Source organism: Stigmatopora argus, chromosome 11 (assembly GCF_051989625.1).
Source record: "Stigmatopora argus isolate UIUO_Sarg chromosome 11, RoL_Sarg_1.0, whole genome shotgun sequence".
Taxonomy (NCBI): Eukaryota; Metazoa; Chordata; class Actinopteri; order Syngnathiformes; family Syngnathidae; genus Stigmatopora; species Stigmatopora argus.
The window spans coordinates 4,951,214-4,968,674 of record NC_135397.1 but is presented as its reverse complement, the minus strand read 5'-3'; the positions used below and the strand labels follow the sequence as shown (position 1 = coordinate 4,968,674).

Genomic DNA, 17,461 nt, shown 5'->3' with positions numbered 1-17,461 from the left:
TCCATCCATCACAGTCTATACTGTTATATCTCTTAGTGTACTTAAGGTGTCTGGGCTTCAGCTCACTGGCAAAAAAAGACACACACATTGAACATTGCCCCTCTAAATTCTTCACCAAATTCACAAATATAGAGCACACAAATCAGAACACATTAGCGTTTGAAACTCTATGAATGTGCAACCCTCACTGGCTTTCTGACACATACCCAGTTATATATACAAATCTGCATTGAGGAATATGTTCTCCCTCCCATCGACTCACAATTATTTCACTTGAATGGATTAATACTGAGTAATAAAGGAATATTTTTTTGTAATTTTCACCATCACTCCCATCCAAATTTTATATTTAGCAACATATTGCCACTCCAAGTAGTACAGTTATATGCAACTTTACGTTTTTGCAATGTTGCTGCATGGCCCACAAACGTTTTTATTTCCTCAATTGTAAGACTTAAATGAGATTGCGAATGAAAATCGTTTTTGTCCAAGCATCTTGGAAACACACAGTTTGACAATTAAATTAGCACTGGCTAGGGGGTATTGTACAGTGCGTGGATGATTTATTTATTCATTTCCCCTGAATAAAACCCACTTGAAAGTATCGTTAATACTGTGTAAGGATATTTCCACATGCGTTTGCCAAGAATCTTTTGTTTTGACATGCAAACCATATGCTTTGCTACTTGGCAGAGGTCCGTGGCTGCGCTCTGCCGAGAGCCTTTCAATTTAAATATCCGATTGTGGGTTGAGAATAAAATGAGTGGAACCATTCAGTGCTTTGCCTACGTGAGGAGACATGGAGATACTAAGGCAGCTCTTGGCGTTGACATGGAAAACACACGAGCTCAGTAGATGACCTGGCAGTGGCACACACACACACCGCCAAGCTCCATGCCACCATGCCAAGCCGTGCATCTGTCAAGTGAGAAACATGACACATTTTTATAGCACCTTTTGCAACCACCGCCAGCTCCCAAAGAACATATCTTGTCGTTTTCTGGGCTATTTTGCTTGGCCTGCCAAATAGTGACCTTAGTTTTAATAGAGTGGTCGTTCCCACAAGTGGAAATCCCCCAAGTTTCTATCCTGAAGATAGACATCAGGAATCAAAAGAGCAAAACACAATAAGGGCATTTTCACCTTTAGCCGAGAATGGATGACCACATTTTGAAGCAAGATAAATCATTTCCAACAAGCCCCAAATGAGACTTTCATAATTCATGCTGTCAGTTTTTCCACGGCTGCAATCATGTCTGCTCCTTTTGCAGCGGTGAAACCCAGAGCTTCAGACTGCCACTCTGCATCTATCAGCAGAGGGAACATTGTGTCATATGCAAGTTAGTCATGAGGAAGATGCCTGCAACATGCCCTGTCTTGGCTCACTGGCTAAGCTCATGTTAAAGCAAATACCCTCTCAAAAATAATTACAAGGACACAGTGGCGATGCTGAAAATGTCCTTAGACAAGAGCACAACAGCAGCGAGATGGGATTTATATTTAATGGATTCTGATACCGAGTTGGGAAACATCACATCACATTTATTACACTTGTTTCATAGATATGCATGGCTGCACTGGACTGTACTTTGTCTATGTATTATTGATTTTTTTTCCTCTGTCCTATTTTAAACAAAAACATTGTTCCTGCTTGATTACGTTGGAATATTTTACACTGTTACGTTTGAAATAGATATGCAATGCACTTTTTGAAGAAAATGATGGACCGCTTTTTCCATTGATAGTTTATTTTTGGACAAACATTTTGTCATGATTATTTAAGAAAATAGAATCACACTATAAGAACACACCAATTTATTTGCTAGCTGTTTTGTATAGGAGCCAATTTGTAATACTAATTTTCCTTTTTTTTCCAATCGAAGAGGAGGTTTTTAGATTGATTGTTTCCCTGTAGCTCCATGTTATCGTTACACTCCACCATAAAATCTCTAAAGAGAACAACACCTTAACTTTGCTGGTGGTGTTATAAATCTGTTTAACAAAGAATAGATTAATTCTGTAGCGGTTCCCTTGATTGACATGGACAACGTTTCCTGTTGTCTTCTCTGAAATTAGCTGCGATCCATTTATGCAGATGAGTTTAAAGTGACTTGCAAATAAGTCTAGTGGAAATTTGCTTGGATATGCTTACAAAGCGAGCATCATGGTGTGGATTTACTCCGGTTTTCTCGCACATCCCAAAACCATGCATAGTAGGCTGAATGACCACTTCAAATTGTCCTTTGGTATGAGCGTGTGATTTGTTGTTCTTCTTCTTTTTAGCCCTGCAACTGGCTGAAACTAGTTCAGGATGAATCTTGCCTCCGCTAGAATAGGCTCCGGCATCTCTGTAACTCTTGTTGCACTCAAAATGTGAGATGTGAATAAATGTATGTCAATTCAAAGTAGAGTGGCCCATTGTATGGGTTGAATAAAGCCAAAGATGCGGTTTGCGATGATTAATCGGTGGCAGTTTTCTGTTATAGGCAGCATATGAGGCAGCCAAGAGTGGCATTAGTATTGGGAATTAATTGTTTTTTAATGTGCACGTCTCCACGATGCAATGGCACAAAGCTACGCACCATTACTGTGGTCAATTAGCCATTCAACATTTTACCGTTGGCCCAGTGTATGGGATTGATTATCGCATCACAAGAATTCCCTGCCGTTACCCTGTCTAGAATATTAAGTGTTATGGTGGAGGACCAAAAAAAAATGGATTTACCAGAAGTCATTTAGATTACTGTGCACAATGTAAAGAATAATTATTCGAGTATATGTATTCGCTGGTATGCCAAATGATTTTCTAATTTGCTATAAAATATTTCTTTTTAGTAGCCTGTCTTACTGGGACTGGAAAAATGCATTATCATCATCGAAATCAGTGTTTCTCATTGTTTTATGGGAGTGTGTGTGGTCATTTTGTACTTATTGTAGGCTCCAAGAGATTGGGTAAAATTATTGGAGTAATGTATTATTTATAACTCTGATTTACCTTGATGTTTTAAAACTTTAAACTTCTATTTTAGGATATTTTATTCATCATTTCCATGGACATGCCCCCTTTTCACCTCGTAATGTGAATTCCTCTGAACAGCTTTAATGAGATTTCAGTAGAAAACATGATGCATATACAATTTGCGCCCTGATCAACAAAATGTAAAAAGCAAAACAAGAGTTTTTACACACCCGCTGCCTTTAAACTAATTGCCATTTCTGAAGACAAATGTTCAACAACATCAAAAGATACATTTTTAGACTAAATCCTCTTTTTAATATAATTCGAAAACGTTCAATGGATAACGGCCCCTTAGGTCCAAGTATCCTTTCACCTGTTTATGACTTTTAAAGGCACTGACGAATGCGTATTTTCTACATTTCTTCACCATTTTAAATTGGACCATGCTCAATGGTCACATAAATCAGCAATATTCAGCCAGTAATTGAATCGCCATGGACATTAGATGATATAAAAAGTGAGGGTAATCAGGGGACACGCTTTAGTACTTTTATATAGAGAGAATAGCACACACTAAGCAAAGAAAATGAGTAAGAAATAAGAAATATTGCCAAAGAGGAACAGCTCATTGAACAACATTCTTTTCCACTTTAAAATCACATTTGTATGCATTTTTTTATTATTAAACAGCAAGGATTTTAGAACTCTGTTAGTTGTTGAGAATTATATTTTACAATAAGGACGGAAAAGGTACTGGTTAAAAACGAATAATGAATTATGTCCAAATTAATTACACTTGTTTCAGTCCCTTCCACTGGAAAAAAAATATGCTGGTGACTCGTTTGATATATCCGCCATGGCACTTGATGGACACAAAATGATTTATAGATGAGATGAGAATGGATCAGGTGTCAACAATATCAGCCATGATCTTTTTGAGTGATCATGTTGATCTTATTTCCACAACTAATTTGGCTGCCTGAAGTGAAGTGTTGATGATGTTGCTGATTCCTGACTCAAGTGTTTTACTTACTTACATCAGGCACTCAAGTATAAATATCATCTTAAAGGCATTAGCAAGATTGAAAAATGGGGCAGGAAAAGCCAATTCAATATGCTTTCAGTGAATGTAATTGGAGGTTATGGTGGCTCTGTCAGATTACGAGCAGGCAAGAATGATGGATTGATCCAAACGGAGTTGACATCTGGAAGATCAGTGTGCTCGGGCTTCACATTTTATTGGCTGTCTGAGAGACAAAGACTGTTTTCGTGTTGCAGACACACAAGTCAATACGTAATGAGGGTCTTGGAATCAAAGACACAAGGCAGATCCATATAGCATGTGACAGGAGTGAGGGCAAGCAATCATCTCACTAAAAGAGGAAAGATTTTCTCCGAACCTCAACTTTTCCTTCGTCACGGTTAAGCACGACCTTCTTAGTCCTCACTTATATTGAGCCGATGTAATTCTTTTTGCCAGTAACAGACAAGCAATCATTTTCCTGTTAGCTACACCGCTAAATAAAGAATTTCCACAGCTGAAAGTCTCAAAAGTGCTACAGTTCGGCATTTGGCCGACATATTCCAGAGAAATATCTAAAAGGCCAAAAACATCACATAGGCTGTTAGAGAGACCTATTTCGGGGTGTTATGTAAAGGATTAACTTCAAAATGTGACTTGGAGGTCTTTTTCTTGTAGATATTTTAGGGATGTAGCTGCGCCGTAAAATACAAGAAATAAAATTTAGCATTTATCTATTATTAACACCCATATCTAAGCTGTCTGAGGCAAGAGAAACTGTTCAACAAAATAATAATGCCATGTTTTTAAGGGATCATATAAATCAGGCATCTCCAAACTATTCCACAAAGGGTCGCAGTGGGTGCAGGCTTCTATTTCAACCAAACAAGACGACCTTTTTCCATCCCAGGAGGACCAGTTTGGAATCACCTAATGGAGATGATCAACTAAAATGACTTAATTCTACTAATTAATGCCCATCCTTGCTTCTTATATCTAAAGAAGAATTTCAGCAATTTTTAGAACTGTGTATATTCTCAATTCTTGATCGCATAGAGCACAGGTGTCAAAGTGGCAGCCTAGGGGCCAAATCTGGCCCGCCGCATCATTTTGTGTGGCCCGGGAAAGTAAATCATGAGTGCTGACTTTCTGTTTTAGGATCAAATTAAAATGAAGATTATAGATGTATATTACATTTCCTGATTTTTTTCCCCCTTTTAAATCAATAATTGAATTTTTTCAATCCATTTTTTTTCTTTGTGTTTTTAGTTCAAAAATCATTTTGTAAAATCTAAAAATACATAAAAAAATTCAGTTTTCCACTTTAATATGGAACATACTTAAAGAAAAATTTGGTTTCCTTTTGCAATGTAAAACAAATGATTAAATTAATGATTTTCCCTTCCTAAGAAAAAAAAGCTCAAATACACATTGTTTTAGATCTATTAAAAAAAGGAATATTCAGGGATTTGATCAAGTTCTTTTAATCCCTTTATAAAAAAAAATCTAAATATTATATCTAAAATGGTCCGGCCCACATGAACTCGAGTTAACGGTTGTGCGGCCTGCGAACCAACCCGAGTCTGACACCCTTGGCATAGAGCAAAGCTATTTCCACGTTGATTCGTAATGAGGAATGAAAAGATCTCGGTTAACTAAACATGTAAAACAATTTCAACATGTTGAAATTTATGATCATTTTTTAATTCAATATTACACATAATTGAGGTTATTCACAATATACACAAGCAGCACTATCGATTTATGGGGCTTCTGCTGCGCACAGTGCAAGTCAGTAAAGGTTCCCGTTAAAGCTCAGGGAGGGCATATTCAAAGTCTTAATAGGCATATATAACGTTATAGATTGGTCTAAGTTACACTGCAGAACATTTTATGGCATGTTTTGGTTTCTGCCAATAAAAAAAAAAAAGCTTGATTCCTTCAAACCCCATTTTCTTTTTCTCGTTGCTTGAGTTCAATTCACAGTGCCGTATCTTAAACATAAGCTTTTGGTATTTTTTTTTCCCAGCGAGCAAGGTGCTGAATCATGACAGAATCCATTAAGACACACCTCATCAATCCAGAAAAACATTAAGCACAGAACTGAAAGGGAAAAAAAAACTATTTCAATTCAAAAGGGGCCATTAAGAAGTTGGTGTTTATAAACTACAAATACAAGGAATTATTGATTCAGCAGAAATATAAAAAAATATGTATATGAAATATATTATATAGTATTTGTATACAGTAAACCACATTCAATTCAATTTTGACTTTTAGTGTGGTGACGTATTGTTTTTTTAATCAATTATAGTACTTGTCTATTCATACTCTTCACTTAGATGCTGAAGCGTATGACGAATAAAGGCTTTCTATATTCCTTATTATTGTTAATGAGCACATTTTTCTTTATTTTACTTCCGGCTTGTCCCAGTAAAGGTCGCCACAGCCCGTCATCCTTTTCCATATAAGCCTATCATCTGCATCATCATGAATTCCAACGGCAAATATATGCCCACATGCCTTCCCTCATTCTATCTATCAACCTTTATTTTAAGACCTTCCTTGAACTCCCATGACTTACATCTTCAGCTTCATCGCCTGCCTGCCAATAACCTAACCGCTCTCTTTTGGACACATCTCTCGCTAGATTTATCTCAAAAACATCTAACCTGCATTTTCCCCCTATTGAGCATCATTTCTACTATTATCCGAAACCTGCTTACGCCAAATGATACCTTTTATTTCTGTCTGTGCAGATTCCTCACTTATCCAGGTCATGGGAGGCAAACCCATTAATTTTGTTTAAGTGGCAAAGTGGAATGTTGTGCTCTTTTGCACTTCCACCTTCTTGAGAAATTCCTCTGTCACACCCAGATAATAGCACATCCCCATTCATCTCAGGTTAGTTTCTCTTAGGTTTTCTTCCTCTTAGCTCTGGACTTCTCCATAAACACTCAAGTACTAATACGGTAGAACAAGTGTCAGACTCGGGTTGGTTCGCGGGCCGCTTTAACGTCAACTTGATTTCACGTGGGCCGGACCATTTTAGATATAATATTTAGATTTTTTTATATAAATGGATTAAAAGAACTGGATTAAAAGCCATGAATATTCAGTTTTTTTATAGATCAAAAACAATGTTTATTTTAGCTGTTTTTATATATTTTTAGATTTTACAAAATGATTTTTGAACTAAAAACACAAAAGATTAAAAATTACAATTATTTATTTAAAAGGGGGAAAATCAGGAAATTTAATATACATCTATACTCTTCATTTTAATTCGATCCTAAAACAGAAAGTCGGCACTCATGATTTACTTCCCCGGGCCACAAAAAATGATGCGGCGGGCCAGATTTGGCCCCCTGGCCGCCACTTTGACACATGTGCGGTAGAACATTCAGAGACGGACAGAAATACACAAAAAAAAATAGATCTAAGATGGCAACATGAACTAATATGTACTCTTTAATCAAGGCCACCATCTTTGACATATGTCACATCTCCTTGTACTTTATTAGACATGTACACAATTGACAATATAGATATTAAGGAACAATTTATTTATTGAAATAATTTGTAGAACGGCCTACAGTATTCCAGGATAACGTGATAAAGGTGGATTCCATTTGCAATTTATCCTTTTGATTCATTTTGTCTGACTTTCTCAAGACACCAATACCATTGAGACCTTTTTTTTTCCTCTCGCTTTTTTCCCCCAACTCGACTGTCTCGGTCAATTGTGACTTTGCAGCGTGTAATTAGTGGCCTCTGATGTGGTCAGAGTACAAGCGCTTTTTTTTCTTCCGCCCACTGTAAGTTATTCATCATATGTCAGTGACTTCTTTTTTTTTTTCTTACTTAAGCTTATGACAGATGAAAAAGGCAGTAACACCCATGGGGAATATCACAAAAACTCAAACCAGCAGGAGATCTTCCTTCATTATCGTTTCCCGGCAATGTCAGTCTATGCAGTAACGCAGCAGCTTCGCTCCCAACTTTTCCTTTTTCTTCACTTTTCTCTTCGTTCTTTGTAGAGATCTAAGCAAATGATACCAGCACCACTATCCCATTAAGGGAATGTTAGAGTTCACTTCATTGATTAAAAAGCTCTTCGACTGTCACAGCAGTGTCTAGAAAGTTTTGACGGCAGGTCACTTTGAAATATTACAAGGAGTCGGAGAAAAAAAGCATAACCAAAAGGAAGAGTTTGATGTTCTGCTGCAGGTTTGATTTTATATTATTTCAGTCTATTTGTTAAAAAAGGCTCAGATATTGCAATTAGAAAGTAGTTTATTTTTTTGCCAGTATCTAGTACATATGGTAAGCAGGACGTAAGTTCTCAGAATAAAAAAGCAAATGATATGCCTTATCCTATCTACTAGCTGAGTAGAAGTGCCTGCTGTCGTTTCATCAAGATTTTTAATAGAAGCTCATTATTATAGTCTTTAAGTATATGAATTTCACATTTGCCATTCAACTATATCTTAATTTAATTGGGATTCTTTCATAAAATCGACCTCCTTAGGAACAATCAATATATAAATGAGTGCCCACAAATACACATTGGTTTTATTCACATTTTTGTAAATGGTTTTTATCATTACTTTTTAATTTAATCATTTTATGGGTTTCTAGAACACAAGAGTAATTATTGTCTTTGGCAAAAAAACACTCTGCAGCCTCTCATTCACTAAGGCGGTGCCTTCTATCTATTGAAGAGTATCTATGAGAAGGCAGGGGGAGGGCAAAGTGTGGCTTCAGTCAGAACAAGACCTCTTTTGTTTACTACTTCAGTGATCATCAGCGCTATGCTGCGGTGTCTGCTTGATTTAGCCTCTGTCCAGGAAAATAACTGCTCATCATTGCCAAGTGAAGCAGCAATATTGTCGCTACTTCCCCTTCCACTTTGGCTGCAATCGAAAATGTGGCACACTGGATTAAAACACTGTCAAAAGTGCGAATCGACCGGCAGACTTGTAGTCTTTTCCATCCAGTTAGACCAGGAGAAGTAGATATGGAGTATCCTCCATATCACTTGGAAATTAAATTCAAGGATGAGTATAAGGGAATCATATGCCTAGTTCTTGTTTCCAAGCAACCGTGCAGTCAAAAATGTGCACACATTTCTGCCCGTATTCAAGGCAGTGTGCAGGGATTGTGTGTTTGTGCGATGGACTCATCTGCATCGCGCAATTGTTTTGGATAAAGGCAGTTAAATGGCCAAACATTGAGAGTGTAAACAGTGAACCGAGTGCAAGCGTGGTGCTTGAAATTTAATGAGCGTGCTTCATTTAGAGGCATTCTCAACTCACAAACTAATATGACTTCAATCCAGATCCAGCTGGTTAGTGAGGTCAGCTAATGCAAATTTGGGGGAGAAAGGAAAGTGTGTTTTGGGGCAAGCAGAACAAGTCATTTTGCATTAATTTTGCTGGAAATCCCATGCTTATATTTAACATAATGTCATATCAGGCTTTCTTTTTTGACGTGGTAGCATTGTAAACTTTTTTTATTGGTACCAATATTAAGCACATTGTATGCTAGGTTGAAATTTTAGATATTGTAAATACTCTCTCCATTCTAAATGCTTTTGCTTGGCTCCAGTTTCTAGTTAACTTTGTCAATTCTTTGTTGATTCAATAATCTAATTCTTCCCCAGACGAACCAAATTCAGTTGCCCATTCAAAAGTCTTACCACTTAGTGAGGCGCAGTGTCCCCAGTGCTTTCAGCACAGTTTAAACTTTATTACCAGTAATGAGGTGACCTTTAAAATAACACTTTGTATGCTCTTACATTTTAGTTGAAGAGAAGAGCATGTTTTGACATCACATGAAAAAGGGACGTTTTTAGATAAAACTATTTATGTATTATATTCGTACTTGTTTTCTTATCCTTATAGTTTAAACATGGTTAAAAGCATGAACTGCATCCATCCCTAGATCATTCTTTTTTTGCTGAATTGCTCCCTCATGGTCCCTTTTTTCTGGCCAACATATACTCAACCCCCATTCCGCTGCCTCACCCATATGGTAACTAATCCGCATGTACACATCACCTATGTTGTTTTTTCATATTTATCCATTTTTCCCTTGCGCTCGTCTGTTTCCATATGTAACTTATCTACCATATATCCGTCAACAACTGTATTTACATGATTTAATACTTCACTGCACCGGCTGCACGGTAAAAAAATGGCTACCATTCGATACTGAATATTTCAAATTCATTTCTTTCACAGGTATTCAAAGAGTCAGAGATAGTGATTACATCCACATGAAAATAATGTACCATCTTCTGGATGCCTTTGGACTTGCAGCTGCTGTTATTTTGGTAAGTCAATTTCTTACAATTCTTTACAGCAGTAGATATAGCGAAAGTTTGAGGTTACCCACAATGTTGATTCAATTGCAAGAAGGCGCTAAAAAGATTACGGGAACATTTTCAGTTTTATGCCCACACATTGTACGGAATCAACTAAGGAGGTAAGGATAAGCATTTACGGAAAATGAATGCATGTATTATGAATTTGAATGTTCAAAACATCAACGTGGTTCGTTACATGCCAAGCTGCAGTGAATGTACCAAAAAAAACCAGGTAGCAAGCATCCATATGCAATTGTCCACACATGTATGATTCTTGACCATTTTATATTCATGTGCTGCTGAACTCGCATGACATTAGCCCCCACCTCTGTGTAGCTGGGCCCACTGCCTGACACATAGCCGGGATGCAAAATACATTGGAATAATGCTGGAATTTTTTTGTGTCTCACTGGTGCATACTTCAACCTTCATATTCACAATTTAGTGAATGTGTCCATTAGAAAAGCTTATTTCGAAATGATTTCAATACATGTACCTCAAGCCTCTGCATGTGTTCTTAGAAAAATCAAGGTGAAGATAATCGGAGACTAGTTCAACCTTGGTTTAACATCACTTGAATAACATGACATTTTCCTACTGTGTATATGCTAGAAGAGGGAAGAGCTGTTACGGATTACACAGCCCATATCTACAGCCCTCCCAATGCCATTAATCTAAATTAATGCTCGAAAAAATATGTCATAATATTGGACTTGAAATATGATAAATGTTCATTCCAGCCCATCCATAATTAAGTCTCCTTAGCCAAAGAGCTTCCACGGACCATGAACGCATCAAAGGTGACCTTATGCCTTAGCTCAAAACAATCCACTAATGATGGAGATTGCCTCTTCAACTTATTAAATGTAGTGGAGTGCAGCATTTGAATTTATTGAATATGTGAGCCATATAAATGTGAGGCAATGGGTGGAAAACATGCGCAATTATCAAATCTTTGCCACGAAGCCCATTTAGAATCTGCCACTAAACCAGAACAAAATTCGAATTGTGATACATTAGAGGAAAATGCTCATATATTATGCTTTTGTTTTCCCGTGGAGATTAAAAATGAGATGTTTTTGCAGTACTAAACACGGAACAAGCTTGCATACTAAATCAAACGGCATGCATCACCGTGACCCAAATCCTTTTGTTAACAACTTTGCATTGAGTGTTCCAGATCTACACCGGATAAAATGTTAGGAGAGGATGCTGGGATATTTGGGCAAAATGATCCATTTTAGAAACCCGGCAAATTCCTTCAGTTTAACGGATAGGGCAGATTGCTGTATGTTGTTCTTGACTGATGTATAAACATGAGGAATCGCTTGCGTATTTTTGGGAGAAATCTTTTGCTGCTGTTTTTGTATAAATATTCTTGCTCTTGTGAGCATCTGACAGAACCACTGAGCTGCAAGAAGCAGATTGGAGGGGGGGTGGTAGATACACACAGTCTGGATTTGCATCTCACGCACGCAGCTATACTATGACCATTTAACAGCCGCGCAACATGTAACTATCTAGTTCATTATCTGTGGCTTGACTTTCTTCAGGTAAATGCCATCTATTCTAATGTAGAACCCCAGGTGCAAACCTCTAACTATACTAGGAGGTGCATTCGCTCCATGCACTGGCCTTCCTGGTAATGAGCTGGAAGAGAGTGTCAGCCCATTGCCAGCTCGGAGGCACAGTCCACTGGTGAGTCAGTCAAAGTGTAATGGGCAAAGCCAAGACATGGAGGCAGTCAGAATGATGTCACAAGGGCTGCAGGACACGCTAATAATAGGACTTGTTTATGGAAATATCCAAATATGACGTGCTAAGGGGTGTCCTGGGAAGGGGTCGGGTTGGCATGTTCTGCGATTTTATTCCATCTGGCTCGCTAACCTTTTTCTTGCCTTTTTTGCCACTTCACGTCACGTCTAAGCAACATCCAAATGTGGCAGTCTTGTGTACATAGGGATGGTAGTTGATTGATATTTTGGTTTTGTTTGAACGAATGGCGTCATGGCATCTGAGAAGAATGGGTGGAACCCCCTTTCACTTTCTAACATGTCACATTGCGAAATAGGCCACAAGAAATAGAGGTTAAGCTTTTGTCATCAAGAAATAAGGTGCTATAACACACAATTTCAGGCAGTAGGTAAAGCTATGCAGTGTGCCTCCCAATATAAATACAAATAGTGTGTGGTGTGGCTGCCAGAACCCATTCCACAAACAGTGTGAAAGTGCTGCAATGAAGGGAGGTCACTCCATCCTGCCCACAACATTTGTATCTATATTAATAATAATAACAAGGCAGTGTTTTCATGTACATACAATTTTAATAAGTGCTTACTCTGTGATTTAACATAACATAATCCAAGAGGAATGTCTCTCAACCGGTCAAATTCAGAGCAATACCTTTGTCTTTTTTTAAGTAATGGCATTAGCTAAAAAACATAGTACTATTTGTATTTATATTCTGGTCTTGTTCAAGTGATTTATTCACATTCTTTATCTGTGTGTCGGATCTCATGATACATACTGAGAGTTAAAAATAGTCACATGACAGTGACATGCATGTTGACGACGTGGCCCTCCTGGGAGCCTTGAAAAATGATACACTTCTTTATTGACTTGAACGTGCATCATTCATGAGCCTGCAAACTACAATGAGTGACAGCTGAAAAGAGTGGAGAGGAGCATTATATTAGACAAAGCATCAACTGTACACTATCCGAACAGTCAGGCGTTGATAATATCAAGGTGAAGAATATAGTACTAGTAAATAAACCTCAGCAAAGCATTGTTAGTCAAGTAGCAACATTTTGTGCGTTGCTTTATGACAGCTATTAGCTGAAACCAGAACGTGTGTTGAAGTAAAAAATAATCACATATACTTTGTCTTCTAAGGGTTTAAATAATGAATAGGAGAATGATGTGGAATTGAAATGGATTAGGATGACTACAGTCACCAATGGAGTGGTGTTATAAAGGTGTTTGAGTAAACATAATAAAAAAAAAACACTTTGCATCTGCAATTCTTGATTTCAAAATGTTCATTACCCCGCGTCACATCACAAGTAATCTACTTAGAAAAATGCATACATTCACATCACATACAGTCCATACACACTAAGTCGTTGACAGATTTGTGTGGGTGTTTACTCTGCCAAAGCCAACAAATTATCTAATGGGTAGCTCTTTTTTTTCTCGCTAGCCCCACATATTGAATAATTAAAAGAGAACAGCTTGCTCTCATTTAAGTCCAAAAGAAGGAATCATTTGAACCTGTCGGACAGGTTTCGCCCTACCTCAGAATTTGAAGGACCGTCACACAAACTTGGCACATAATTTTTTTTGCAGCACATTGCAGACTATAGTTGCTTCAGATTTGGTCTAAAATAGCTGTTTTAGTCTGAAAGGCAACAAATCCTGCATGTTTTAGAACCAGTCAGTGTTGGAGTTACACACCTGACAGTCTGCAAGATGGGACAAGAATCAATATTTTCTCCACAATCAATTCTCTGTTTTCTCACTTAATGTCTAAAAAATCTGCCATCCTGATAAATCAAAGTTTTTCTTTTTATAGGATGTCATTAAAAATAAAAAAGGGAAGAAAGAGAAAAAAAATGAGGGACAATTGTAGGACGTGCACAAATAAAACGCTAGCCAGACATCCAAATACTCGGTTCTTGGCTTGGGGACACACATGCACACACACACGCACTCGCACACAATAAAACAGTGTTCCGTGATTTCCACTGTGGACAAGTGTGGCCTTGGGCTAAAAAGTGCATGCAGGCATTTGTTCACTGGCAATTTAGTGCGTTTATTTGTTTTGTTTTCACTCTTAATATGCAGCGCCATCAAAACACACAATTTAGAATTTAACATCATTTATTGAAGCGGCACTGATCATTCTAATTGCATCAACAAAGCGAGGTGAACTACATTTATTATATTCACCAAATATTATGAACCCACACTTTTTTTTTCAATAACTTAACGCATTTGGGAAGGAATTCCACAGTCGTGATGTAAAGTGACACGTAGCCACAGATATATGTGAGTTGACTACTGCGGTAAAAAGCATTTACTACGACAGGTGACTGACTCTGCACTTTCCTTAAAATAATGAGCATGATGGTCCGCTTCAAAATTAATATCCAGGCAGGAAACATCCACACTTGCTAAAGTCAAAATACCCTGTGATACAATATTGTACAGGAAACAGTTAAACTGGGACCTCACAAGCTGAATAACACTCAACTAACGTAAAACTGTTGTCATTTTTCAAGCAAAAAGCAAGGTTGTTTCAGTTAAGCCTTTCATTCATACATAATTTATGGCGCTCATCCTTTTGAGAGTCACGGGGGTGCCTGTACCTATCCCATCTGACAGTAAACAGGAGGTTGGGCTGGCCACACACCGAATTGGCTGCAAGCAATATTATAATTAATATACTCATTAAACTTATCACATTGAAATGTGGTGCATGTGTAAATGACTGCAATCTTCAATGTAATTAATACAAAAAATGTTATTTCAATTCATCACTTTCAAAATGCAAACCAAGATACATGGCAAATGATAATTTTTTTAAGATTTCTATCCATGTTTCCATAAAAACTGTAAAATCTCAGATGAATTATTCATTTAGTACCTGTTTTGTAAATGCTAAATGATAACCTTTTCCAAAAGATATTCAAAACATGAAAATTTAAAATTGTAGGTGTGATTTTATTCAAAATGTGTCCTTCAAAATGTGCCAATTTCGTTAAAAAAATAAATAAAGCAATGTTGCTGCTCCCACTGCTTCACATCAGATTGAGAATGTTATACAAATATCCAAATATGCGCAAAATGCATGACTTTATAGTATGCTGACTATTTGTTGTATTAATGGAGGGGGAGAATTATACAGGCAATTGAAAATTTATACAACTTTGTGTTATTAGACTTTTTGAATGGGTCTCTAGCTTATCATAAGCGAATTCAACATAAAATGGCAATTGAGCATTTTTGGATACCAAAAAAAGAGCAGTGGCTAAATAAGCTCATTGTTTTCCTCCCACAATGTTTCCATTCCCTCTGCCAAGTGACAAAGTTATCTCTCACATTTCCTTCATATTTCTTCTTTCACCTACTTGCTCGAAATTGTCACCTCCCCTCAGAGACTAAAACTGCTATTATTGCACTTGAGTAACTGTTGAGACAACTTTACAACAGCCAAGCCATGGACACTGCTGAGTTGATACTTTGCCAAAATGGCCTTGAGAAAGAAAAAAAAATGAGTGGAGGATCTCACTGTGCTTAAGGATCACACATACCTGATGAATAAAAAATGGCATATTACTGTGTAGAAGGGCTGCAGGCTGTAGACCTTCTAACAGAGTCAAAGAGAGAAGCACTTGATGTAATGATTAGGTGTTGTGCAAAAGTATCACTCGATACAATCAAATCAAATTCAGAGTTTACTGCAAAGACTTGCACTCTTCAATGTTAATTAAAAAACTTACAACTCGGGATCAATTTGGTAGAGATAAACAACAAAAGGAAATGCAGCTTGGATGTTGATGTTTTATTAATAATGATAATACTGATAATATTGATAATCTTGATAATGATAATGCTAATAATAATAATGGTAGTTTAGTGCGCTCATATTGTGGGTGTACATATTGTGCTGTTATTGTATAGTGAGATGAAAGAAATGCGGGAATAGTGATACAAAAGTATAATTAAAACAAAATTAAATATACATATTACCTAATGTAGTAGGATCTCAATATGACTACTCTTACAAAGGCGACAGCAAATGGGGAGGGAATAGATCCAGAAATCGAAGGATAAGACTAAAAACTACTGTAATACAAATAAGGGCTCTTCCGTTGCAAGTATTTTTTTTTTGCCAGCCCAGGCCACGCTTTCTACTGGAAAAACTAGTTTCCCCTACTCTGAAAGCTCCGCTGATCCAATACCCTTCTTTTCATAGAATCACACTTGTTTGCATTTAGACTGCCTAGCAAAATAGATATTATTGGGTGGGTTGGTTGCGTGTGTTCTGGTTCGTGTCCATTGATAAATTACTCTAAGGGAGTATATAGTATAGTTAAGGGATGTACATTGTAGATCCAACACATTAGGGAACACAGTTGGTCATTCATTGTACAGCAAGAAAGACGTTTCCCATATAACATGAAAAGATCAAGCCAACTTTACATTGTAGAATGTGAAACATGTAATGTGTGGAAAAAAAAATGCAAACGACTCTAAAAAGTGACAAACATAACATTGTTTAAACAGAATGCAAACGGAGCTTTTTATAAGGCAGGACAAGCAGTCTCCTCACTGAACCTTGGTTCAATACTTGATTTACATGCATTAGAATTGTACATGCAGCAAGAAGGTGCGAGGTTGCTGGAGCTTTTTGCTGCGCGTTACGGGCAGTAGGCTGAAATTTAGCACCTAACAACGATATAATGCATGCAGCTACAGCAAATGTTTGGAGCAAAATCATCAAAAATTCATCAAGCCAAATTGAACTTGAGGACAACACCAGATAGTGTATCAAACATTAACACTGATTGCCTTCTCACTGCAAGTGATCAGTTACTAATGGTATGTTTGGCTATTGTTAAGCCATCTGTACCGGTTGCTGCAGCATTCTCTCAGCAGTGTGTAGGCATGTTCACTGAAGCAGTGTGCTACAGGCCTGCTCGAGATGAATGGTAAGCCATCGCTATGCACAAAATCTCTATGTAATTGTGGTGCAGAACTCTGACAAATGATTTTGAAGTCTGCAGCATTATTGGCAGTTTAGCAATGCAGCAAATGTGACAGCCGTGTTTTGTATTGATTTTTAGTGGAGAGACTGAAAACTGACTTAAAGAGGTAGACTGCGGCATACACTTTCCACGTTTGGCTGGCTTTAGGAGGCTAAGAACACTGGCTTTTCAGCCCATTGCTAATAAAAGACTCCTGTGTCCAATCTTATGCAGTATATTGTAATTCAAAGTGGCTCTCTTGCAACAGTTACAACAGAAAGGATTAAGACAATGCTTTTGAATTATTTGATATGCTATATATATAGATGCCCACATTAATTGACCAAACTAAATATTAC

The 17,461-nt window shown here is 37.4% G+C and overlaps 2 protein-coding genes across 14 annotated transcripts in view; one reads left to right on the top strand and one right to left on the bottom strand.

Moving 5' to 3' along the window:
* eys (eyes shut homolog) overlaps positions 1-17,461 on the top strand; it is a 201,395-nt gene that overhangs the window by 37,973 nt on the left and 145,961 nt on the right. For 4 of the 5 annotated variants that reach the window (XM_077612551.1, XM_077612553.1, XM_077612552.1 and 1 more), the window contains exon 2: positions 10,226-10,317. The gene's annotated coding sequence lies outside the window, so the exon portion shown is untranslated. Of the gene's footprint in view, positions 1-6,739; positions 6,885-10,225; positions 10,318-17,461 lie in introns of all 5 variants that reach the window. The other variant, XM_077612550.1, reaches the window with a different exon arrangement.
* The window catches only part of adgrb3 (adhesion G protein-coupled receptor B3), a 94,320-nt gene that overhangs the window by 62,369 nt on the left and 14,490 nt on the right, over positions 1-17,461 (bottom strand). The window lies entirely within an intron of this gene.